Genomic DNA, 11,422 nt, shown 5'->3' on the forward strand with positions numbered 1-11,422 from the left:
GCAGGGAAGATCTTCCAAATTTGCATTCCCATTACAACTCTCCAGATTTTCAGCTTAAATTCATGTCTTTTTTGCATTGTGTGTTCTTTGTAGATAGCAGCATCTTGCTATTGTCATTATTTTAATCCATCCATTTACTTTTTCTTTTTATAACTGTAATTAGCCCATTTGCATTAAGCATTCATTTTGTCTTTTTCCATTTTTAGTCTATTTTCTTTCTTGTCAGAAGAGAGTATAGTCTTCCTCATTCCAACTACTCCAGTTACTATCACTGAATCTATCTTCATGAACCAAACTATCACCCTTTATTTTTAATGTTTTATTGATACTTTCTGTCTTTACATTGATACCATATGCCTTCATAGTGATACCTTGTCATTTCTGTATATATAGTCCTGCTATCAGAAGCACCAACCTCAGTGAGTCTTACTCACAAAGAGTTAACCAATACATCAATGCCATCTGATAATACTGTATATGAAACATTCCATATTCACTCTCTCACACCTTTCCAAGGAAAAGAAAGAGACGGATCCTCATCTATAATTTCCCTTTTCTAGAAAAAAAAAACTACTTTTTCTAGTCTCCCAGGTTCATAACTTTCTCAGTTCCTCACTCTCCCTCATCCCCCTCAGCCAATTAGATGCTAAATCTTTCTGTTTGCACGTCTATAACATCCTTCCAATCTGACCCCTTACCTTTATTCACGAAACTGCCCACCTTAGTTCTTGGCATCATGACCTCCCACCTAACTTATTCAAATAACCTCCTTATTGATTTCCTTGCCTCAGGTCTCTCCCCACTTTTGTCCATTCCATCCACTGCTACTGAAGTAATTTTCCCCAAGCCCAGATGTGATCATATAATTTCTCTACCCAAAAATTCCAGTGGCTTCCCGTGTCTCTAGTATCGTATATAAATGTCTCTATTTAGCCCTTAAAGCCCTTCACCCCTTGGCCCCAACCTATCTTTCCAACCTCATCGTATATTGAACCCATCCTGTATTCTTCTATGAGGCCAAACTGCAAATCTATTCCCCATATGTGGCAGTATACTTCAGTGCCCAGTATCTCCCATACCCAGAATGCCCTCCTCCCTCCTCATCTCACCATAGTCTCTCTCTTCAAGACAAGCCTTAAGCACCATCTTCTAAATGAGTCTTTCCTGACTTCCCCCAAATTCCTATGCCCCACAGATAATAAGCAGCAGAGATGGGATTTGAACTGCTGTCCTTTGATTCCAAATTCAGCATTTTGGGGGGAGACTCCTTCATCCCCAAGCTTCTCAGCTTGAAGTCCATCAGTTTTCTATTGAAACTCTAATACTCCCCATCAACCCAGTCAAATACACAGCTGTTTCAGCTTACTAAATAGCTGATCAGTTAACCTTTGACAAACCCCTATGGTCTAAATCAGCTCTACCATCCTGCCAGACTCCTTTTTGCCTAAGGGCATGGAGTAGCTGACCACTTCCAGATAGTTTCCCCAGCAAAAGTTGCTGAACTATAAGAACAGACCTTTACATTGGTCATGGAAGCTGGTATAGTGAGCTGACAGGTTGTTTTTCAAGATATCCTACATCCTTTGGCTCCAAAGTCAGTGGACTGCCAAGCTAAGAAGAAAGCCCAAATGACAGACAGTTTGCCCCTGCATACTCTCTTTTAAGCAAAGAAGTTGGTCACAATCCATCCCTGGTCACATTTTGCCACTCCAATCCAGCAAGCAATATCCCCTATACCCAGTGGCAGCTAAAGGAGGTCCCACAATCCAAAGGGATTCTTCACCTGCATTCCTAACTTTTTTGCCTAGAATGAAAGGAGTACAGTATGTATGTCATTTCCCACAGACCCAATCTGGAGCCCCCAGGAAGACTGCTGCACAGAGCTAGCCTCTCCTCTCCTTCCACCAATCACACCATCATCACATCATGGAATGCTGACCTTTATAGGGCCCTCAGAGCGGAGCTCATTGCAACCTTACTGAACTTGTCAAATGCCTTCTTTTCCCCATGACCAGAAAGCTGTACTCCAGACTCTTCTTAGATTCTTCTGGTCACAAGGTAACCTGTGCTTTTCCATTAGTAGACAACTCTCATCATTCTTGTTCTACCTCCTCTCTACAGGTTGAACTCCACCCCTAGGACCGTCATGGGCTCTGATGAGTGGGCTTTCGATTTCTCTTGCCTACCTTCTGTACGTTTCCAGCTCTCCTTTATTTTCTGTCATTTTAGAATGTAAGCTTCTTGAGGGCAGGACCTGTCTTGCTTTCTGTAGCAAGCACTTAGCACAGTGCCTAAAACATTTGTTGTTATTCAACTGCATTCAACTCTTTGTGACCCCATTTGAGGTTTTCTTGGTAAAGACATTGGAATGGTTTGCCATTTCCTTCTCCAGTTCATTTGACAGATAAGGAAATTGAGGCAAACAGGGTTAAATGACTTGCTCAGGCTCACATAGCTAGTAAGTGTATGAAGCCAGATTCAAACTCAGGAAGACTAGCCTTCCTGACTACAGGCCTTGAATGCTATACACTGTGCCACCTAGCTGTTCCTGTAGTGAGTACTGAAAATTTTTTAAAAAATTAATTTTTTAAAAACTTGGACAAGTCCCTTAACCCTGTTTGCCTCAGTTCCCTCATCTGTAAAATGAGCTGGAAAAGGGAATAGCCAACCACTCTAGTGTCTTTGCCAAGAAAACAAAAATAAAAAAACAAACAAGCAAAAAACCCTCAAATGGAGTCACAGAGAGTCAGACCCAATTGAAATGACTGGGCAACAAGAATAAATACATTAGTCTATAGGACACAGAATATAAAAGGATAAAGACATGTCCCAGGACGATTTCAAGCTGAACCCCACTCAAAAAAATGAGAATGAGCTAACGATAAGCATCATCATCATAGTCATCAGCACGTCTATGATACTTTAAGGTTTGCAAACCTCTTAACACCCTATCTCATTTGGCCCTTATAAGGGAGGCAGGGGCTATTATGATCCCTATTCTACAGATAAGAAAACTGAGGCTGAGAGAAGTTTTGTGACTTGCCCAGGGTCACATAGCTAGTAAGTAAGAAGAACTGGGTTCTGGGAATAGGGAAAGGGAGAGTCCATGCTATCTTTGTCTCAGTCTCAAAGTTATATGGAGGTTTATGGTTGCCCAGAGGTCCATAGAGCCATCAGAATTGGGCTCAGAGTACACAAAATTAGAGCCAGGTGTGATTTTAGACATCATCTTAGCCAACTTCCTCCTTTTGCTTTTTTTTCTGTTTTTTAACTCAAATACAAAATAGAGAAAAGAAAAAGAAGAATATTATAAACTTAAACACTGAAACTTAAATCGAAAATAAGAAAAGAAAAAAGCATGTGTGCACGGCAGAACATAAGAGAGGATTCAAAAAAAAAAGCAAAAAACAAAAAAGGGGTGACTAGGTGGTACAGTGAATAGAGCACCAGCCCTGGAGTCAGGCGGACCTGAGTTCAAATTCAGCCTTAGATGCTTAACACTTACTAGCTGTGTGACCTTGGGCAAGTCACTTAACCCCAATTGCCCTGCCTTACCCCTCCCAAAAAAGCAAAAAAATAAAAATAAAAAATAACCCAAAAAACAAAAAGCAAAGAGAAGATTCAAAATGTATGGCAGTAAATTTTCATTTCCAGAAAGCCTTATAATAAGTACTACGCATTGTGTTGAGAGCTGATCATCTTTTCTTTGCCTCCTTGTAAGTTTTCTTTTGTTGTCTGCTGCACACTTTCTACTTTGTTCTCTTTCTCCCTTCCCCTCCCACCAAGAAGGCTATAATTAAAAGAGATATATTTAGACATAGTTATATACATAACATAGACTTATATGGACATACATACAAATATAGACATATACTTTCCCTAACCAATTCTACTCCTGATCTTTGTTTTCACTTTTGTACATAACTTCCTCATTTTACCTGGGAAAACTGAGGTCCAAAGAATTTGCCCAAGGCTATACAGTCAGGATTTGAAATCAGGTCTCTAACTTTCTAGTTCAGGACTCTTTTTTTTTTTTTAAGCAATCGGGGTTAAGTAACTTGCTCAAGGTTACACGGCCAGTTATTTCTGGGTGTGGTGCTGAGTATCTGAGCCCAGATTTGATCCAGGTCATCCCAACACTGGAGCCAGTGCTCTTACTCGCTGAGCCACCTGGCCGCCCCGTAGTTCAGGACTCTTTATGCAGTATGACATTTTAAAAATAGCCCTCTGTTCCCATTCCATTGCTCTCCTCTCTTTTTCTTCCAGCTTCCTAGCTCTACCACCCATCCTCCAAGGATTCCATCCTCCAGAGGAAAGGTCATTTGTACCAAACATCCCTGTGGGGCTTGGCCACACAAGGCTTTTCCAATTCACCACCCCCAACAACATGCTGAGTCTCTTGAGTAATAAGAAATAGATAGAAGGCCTTCTTCAGTCCTCCCTGATCCCAACCTTGCCTTGGAGTCAGAAAGACCTAGGTTTAGAATCCTGCCTCAGTCTTGTCGTCTGACCCTAGGCAAAACCCTTCAGTTCTCTGGGCCTCCGTTTCTCATCTGTAAAATGGCCTCTAAAATCCCTTCCAACTCTAAATCTATAAGCTTAGAACCACAACTGGAATCTCTACCAAAAGTCCCCAAGGGGTATATTCTCCACCCAGCCTTGGTAGACATAACCTCTTTGTTAATCTCTGCCTTTCCTGCATAAGTATCTGCGTCTTTTGTTTCTTAGCATTGTAAATGTAGTCCTCAGCTTGGGGACATCTTGTGGAAGGCATCAGCCCCTGTGCCTCTAACAACAACACCTGCCTCAAAAAGAAAAGGTCATCAAGATGAGGGATGGGCATAAAAATAGCCAGATGGCCACATAGACACCTAGACTTTCTGGGAGAGAGATAACAGATCAAGGCGTCATTGTAGGGAGCTTAAGTCCCAAGAGAGTGCCTGGTGGACCTGAGAGCTCTGTCCAGAGAGATGAGAAGATGAGATGAGAGATGAACCCAGAAAATGGCTCTCTGTGCCATAGGAACATTCCCTCCCCCTGCCTGAGCTAGAGACACAGGACTGGAGGGTAGGAGGGAGATAATATCAGACAGCAGATGTGATATTGGCAGAGAAAACACAGAAAAATGCCACTAGTTTCCAATGACTCTGGCCATGTCATTCTCCCTCTGTGGGGGTTTTCTATATACTGGAATAGCCCTTAGAACTTCACTAGTCCAGGGTAATAGAGTTTAAAGCTGGTGAGAGGATCTTAGAGACTGTTCAGTCCAGGAGCTCCTAACATAGAGTCAATGAGCCTGTGTGGGTAGATTTCTGGGGCTCTGTGAGCTTGGGTTACATTTGTGTTTACACCAGCCTTGGGTTTCCTCTGTAATCTTGTCTATTTTGAGTATTGTAAGTTGTTATTCTGGGCAGGAATCCAGAGGTTTCCCCAGACTGCCAAAGAATGTGAGGACACACAAAAAGGTTAGGTACCCCTGGGGTGGTCCAATCAGTTCATTTTATAGATGAGGAAAATGCAGTCTAGAAAGGTTATGACTTCCCATGTCACAAAGGCAGTAAATAGGGTCAGGAGCAGAAGCATGGCCTTTTGCTCTGCATCAATGTTTGTTTTGTTTTTTTTTTTTCTTGATTCCAGCTCCTAAATTTCATAGAGGAGGAAGCTGAGGCCTGCATAAGAGAAGGAATTTTCCTAAGGTCATATGATGAGTTAGTGTCTGAGTCAAGATTAGATCCCAGGACCCTACTTGAGGGCCAATTCAAGAATGTGTCTTCACTGATTACCATGTGACAGTAATAAAAGCCAGCATTGATATAAACACCTTAAGATTTGCTGGGCATTTTTCAAATATTGTCTCATTTTATCTTCATGATAACCTGGAGAGGTAGGTACCATGATTATTCTCATTTCACAGATGCAAAAACTAAGGCAAACAGAGTTAAGTGACTCATCCAAGGTCCAAATATCTGAGGCCAGAATTGAACTCAGGTCTACCTGACTCCGGGTTGAGCCCTGTTTCACCTAGATGCCCTGTACAATGTTTGTATGGTCAGTATCTAGAAAGATCCCCCAGTCATCTCTACGGTGTTCTACAGGAGTTCTCCTCCCCCATTTTCAGTTCCCTGTTATTTCTTGTCTCAAGAAGGTAAGCTCCTTGAAGGCAGGTTCTGTGACTTGCTTGTATTTGTATTCTCCATGCTTAGCACTATGACTGACATGTAGTAAATACTTAATAAATGCTGATCTCTCTCCCCAGAAGCTTGTATGACTTCTCTCCCCTGAGCAATTACTTCCTGGCCCCAGGATCTTCCTAGGCTCCCTAAGATTAAAAAATAAATGTGGGTCCCATTCCAAGACTTCAATTCCCCATCAGAGAAGCCTCTGCACAGACAGTCTGATGAGTTCAGCAGAGACATGGTTGGGAAGAAACTCTAGCATCTGATTGGCAAGTAATTGAGTTAGTGACTCAAATCTTAAACAGGAGCACCAGACTCCAGAGGTTTACCTGCCTGGGGTGGGAGGTTGGACTTGACCCAGGGCAGAGCTCTCTAGGGAGAAGCTAAGTCTAGGAGGAAATTAAGGAGCTTTGCCTGGACACATAAAGAAATACTCAGGGCGCTATTAGAGGAAGCTCTCCCAGAGCCTCCTGCCCCAGTAACAGCCTGGTGCCATGCAGAGAACACTGCCAGGAGACCTGGCTTGTAATCCCAGCTTGGATGTTCAGCTTCCTTATCCATCTACCATCAATTACTCAGAGCAGTCCTAGGCAATTAATTGTCCAGCAATGGTAACATCTCCTTGGGTGATGCCTTTTAAAAAAAAACAGCCCTATGACCTTTGTGCTGCAAAAATCAGAGGGAAATGGGACTCCTAATTGGCTGAGTGAGTGCTAGGAATGATGAGCAGAAGTTGCATTTGCAATGGTCTTTTATATAACCAATGTTTGGTGAGAAAGTACTAAGCTCAGGGCTCTCCTCCCCTTTCAAGGGGATCAAGGAAGTGGCCCTCTTTCTGACCTCAGACTCATGCCACTAGACTAGAGAGATTTTAGGGATGGCACCTGCCGAAGACCATCACTAATAGTAAATAACTAGCAAACCCATTTATCTAAGCGAAAAAACAAATAAAAATAGAAGTCCTACAGACTGATACAGATACTGAGGAATACACAAGAGTTGGGAACAAGGGTTCTTCAGTTGGGAGCAAGATTTAAGCTCAATCCAGGAGACATCGGACAGGGAAGGAGAGAAAGAGGGAGAGAGAGGAAGAAGGGGAGGGAGGAAAGGGGGGAAACAGGGAAAGAGAGAGGGAGGGAAAATGATCTCACCCATGAGAGGTCCACTTTCAGCAGCCTCTAGCATTGTCAGCCCTGGGACTCAAGGAGGTCAAGGAACAGCTTCCCACATATGTCCTCAGCTCTGAAGACTCCATTCCACCATTTAAAAGTCTGTGCCTCTTTCTTCTTCTCTGTCTGTCTCCTTCTCTGTCTCTGTCTCTCTATCCCTCTGCCTCTGTCTCTGTCTTTGTCTCTCTCTGTCTCTGTCTCTCTGTCTCTCTCTGTCTCTGTCTCTCTGTCTCTGTCTCTCTCTGTCTCTGTCTCTCTGTCTCTCTCTGTCTCTCTCTCTATTTCTCTGTCTCTCTCTCTGTCTCTGTCTCTCTCTGTCTCTCTGTCTCTCTCTGTCTCTGTCTCTCTGTCTCTGTCTCTCTCTGTCTCCGTCTCTCTCTGTCTCTGTCTCTGTCTGTCTCTCTGTCTCTCTCTGTCTCTGTCTGTCTCTCTGTCTCTGTCTGCCTCTCTCTGTCTCTGTCCCTGTCTCTCTCTCTCTTTCTCTCTCAGTCTCTGTCTCTCTCTCTCTGTTTCTCTGTCTCTCTGTCTCTGTCTCTCTGTCTCTGTCTCTGTCTCTGTCTCTCTATCTCTATCTCTCTGTCTCTTTCTCTCATCCACCTACCTTGAGACCTAGTGTATCTTTCTCAAAGTGTCTGCCACTTACACAGATATGTATCCTGACATTCAGCATTCTCTCAGCCCAACATGAGTCATATCTCCCTCTGCATGAGAGGAGGTGTTAGAAGATGAAAGAATGCCACTAATTAACTGATCTGATAATGAACTAGGAAGCCAGTGACCTTGCCAAGAGCTTTGAAAGAAAGTACACAGACACGAAAGTTCTCATGGAAGTATAATCAATGATAAAGAAAAGAAATGGGGAGGATCATTCACTGCATCATAGTTTCATGAGAGGCAATGAGGCACTAGGGGAAGAGCACTAGATTTGGAGGATCTGAGTTTGAATCCTGCCTTAGCCACTGTGTGACTTTAGGCAAGTCACTTAACCAGATCTAGCCACAGTTTCTCATCTCTAAAATAAGCAGGTTGGACTAGATGACCTCTTGGGTCCTTTCCAGCTAATGCTTCTCTGTGTTCCTCTCCAGGTGCAGGTTCCTTGAGCCCTGAGGGTTTCGGAGTGAGAAAGAGATGTGGACTTTCTCAGGTGAGGTTGATGTCTCTGCTATAGCAAGGAGCTGTCATGGAGATTCAGGAATGGATCAGCACCCTTTCCCACCTGCCCCCCTCCCAGGAAGTAGATGTGGGCTGGGACTCAATCTCTCCTCACAGTCTTCTGACCCTCTTAGTCCCTGAGACCAAGAGGATGTTTTGAGGGAGGGTAGCAGTGCCCAACTTCATCAGAGCAATGGGACAATACAAACCCCCGAGGCTGGATTTACATCTTTGGATCCCCCCAAGCCCTCTCCCTGCCCCTAGCATGGTGACTGGTTCAGAGCAGGAGGTTAATAAAAGCATGTGGAATTGAACTGAACTGTCTCTAAGGTCTCTTCCAGCTCTGAGAATTTATTTCTCAGTGAGTTTCTGAGTTCAGGAAAGAAAAATTTCCAGCTGATTAATGGGGCTGAATCCATCATCAGACACAGGCGTTAGACCAGATAAATCCATTATTGTGAGTCTCTGAAAGACCACAGAGTCTCTCATGTTTATATTCATTTTCAGCTGCTAAGCTCTCCAGAAAATCTCTGATCATCTTTTTTTGTGTGGAAATCACTAATCTGCCAGTTATACTTCACAATTCTAAATGAGATAGTGAGCCCAAATCCAGAGTCCCTGATCACTGGCAGGCTTCAAAATAATGTTAGCTCTATTTCTTCAGAGAATGTCAGAGCTGGAAGGAACCCTTAAAAGTCTCCAAGTACAATCCTTTCATTTTTACAGATGGGGAAACAGAGACACAGAGATGGAAAGTGACTGTTCAAAGTCAAATCACATGTCAGTGGTAGTGTCTAGATTAGAATCCATGTCTTCTGACACCAGGTAACATCATATTGCTTTTGTCTTTTTATTTAATTACTTTTAGAGCTAACAAGGGGCCCCAGAGGTCATCTAGTCCAATACCCTCATTTGACTGATAAAGCCAAGAGATGCTAAGTGACTTGTCTAAGGTCACCCAGTTAGCAAGTAGAATAGCTAACACTGGAACCCAAGTCCTTGGGTTCCACATCCAGTAATCTTTTCTATTCTGTCAGAGTTTAAAGCTGGTTTAAAACTCTCTCTGTCTCTGTCTTCTCTCTCTCTGTCTCTGTCTTCTCACTCTCTGTCTCTCTCTCTATCTCTCTCTCTCTCCTTCTCTCTCTCTCCTCTCTCGCTCTCTCTCTCTCTTCCTCTCCCTCTCTCTCTCCTCTCCAACATAGCCATGGAAACTTCCAGAGGAAAAAAAAATTAATTTCATCAAGAGAAATCTGAAGATATGAATAATTGAAGAAGCACTGTCTGCCCACCCAGAGACATTATTGAAAATGAATGGATAATTGTCCAGGAAGAATGGGTCCCTAAGAAGACAGTTCACTCTAAACCAACCACAGGTTGGGAGGAAGGAGATAAAAATGCTGATTTCCTTCAATTTCCCAGCAGTTAAAATGTGTGTCTACACACACATAAACCTATGCCTCCCCAGGAGTCCAGATTCTCCTAAGGCAGTCAGTTTGTAGCTGTGGACACTGTTTCAGGTCAGGAAGAGACCTTTCCTGACTCTTAAAAGGTCTTTGTATGATGGGATCTTAGTGGACTGGGAAAGACATCCTACTCTCTCTCCCCCAATTCCCAACTATGTGACTTTGGATAAGTCCCTCTTCCTTTCTGAGCCTCATCTATAAAACTGCCTTTATCTTTAAAAGGAGAAGACTGTATTAAACAATCTCTAAGCCCTTCCAGTTCTAAATGCTATGGGCCAAATGCCTTCTCCCACTCTCCCTGAAGAGTTTCATTTATGTCATGCTACTGCCCTCTGCCAAGTCTAGGCTTTGGCCAAACTGAAATCAACATAGGAAGAAAGTCAGTAGAAGAAGCAATCATTCAAAGTGGATGATATTCAGAAAGATGACCTGTAGTCTTAGAGGTCTGCTGGTGAATGCCCAAAATATGGATAAAAATAAGGTAAATAGGAGATCATTGTGCAAAGAGTCAACCATGTGTCTTGGCAGTCAAAGAAGGGAGCCATCTTAGAAAGTAATTATTATTATTAATTAGAATGTAATACTTAGAAAGTATTAAGGGATACCTCCCACAGGGAGGAAGCTAATAGCCCTGCTACCTTCTGCCCAAGGTTAGACCACATCTGGGGTACCATGTTCAGGTACAGGTTAGACTAGACTCTCTCTGAGGTCCTGTTGAGCTGCCATGATAGAGCTACTTTCTGGCTAGGCTGCCTTCTAAACATCTCCCCCACTCATTCCTCCTTCTCTGTATATACTTATGATATAGTGTCTAGAATCGTGCCCTCCCACTTCTTCGTCTAAAACTCCTGCCCATACTTTAAAGCCCAACTCAAATTCTGCCTCTTCCATGAAACTTTCGCTGATTTCTCCTATCAGTTAAAACCTTCCCATCAGGCTCCAGATAGAATTTTATTCTATGCCTCTTTGATGCATTATAATTGTATAGGTTTGTATCTTACTATGAGCTCCATAAGGGGAAATTGTGCTTTCTCAAACCCTCATATCTCCCCCAGAATGTGGAATACACTCTGCATAGAGTAGGCCTATGATAAATATTGAGGCTGGCCTCAATGAAATTTATTGAGGAATGGCCTCAAATATCTGTAATCTCTGTTACCAAGGAGATGGAATGCTGGTGGATTGCTTGACTCAAAAGTTCTGAGCTACAGTGATCTAAAGTCAATTAGGTGTTTGCATCAAGTCTAGCATCAATATGGTGAATTCTAGGAGTTGGGAGGTTCAATCAGTCTGTCTAAGGAGGGGTAGACAAAACCAGGTCAGGAACAAAGCAAGTAGAAGCTCTCATAACAATCAGCAGTGGTATATGTGTTGTGAGCAGCCACTAAACTTCCAGCCTGGGAGAGAGAGACAGAGAGGAAGGAAGGAAGGAAGGAAGGAAGGAAGGAAGGAAGGAAGGAAG

The sequence above is a fragment of the Petaurus breviceps genome, unplaced genomic scaffold, assembly GCF_028583685.1.
Source record: "Petaurus breviceps papuanus isolate PSGF00001 unplaced genomic scaffold, PetGlider_PUasm1.0 188, whole genome shotgun sequence".
Classification (NCBI taxonomy): Eukaryota; Metazoa; Chordata; class Mammalia; order Diprotodontia; family Petauridae; genus Petaurus; species Petaurus breviceps.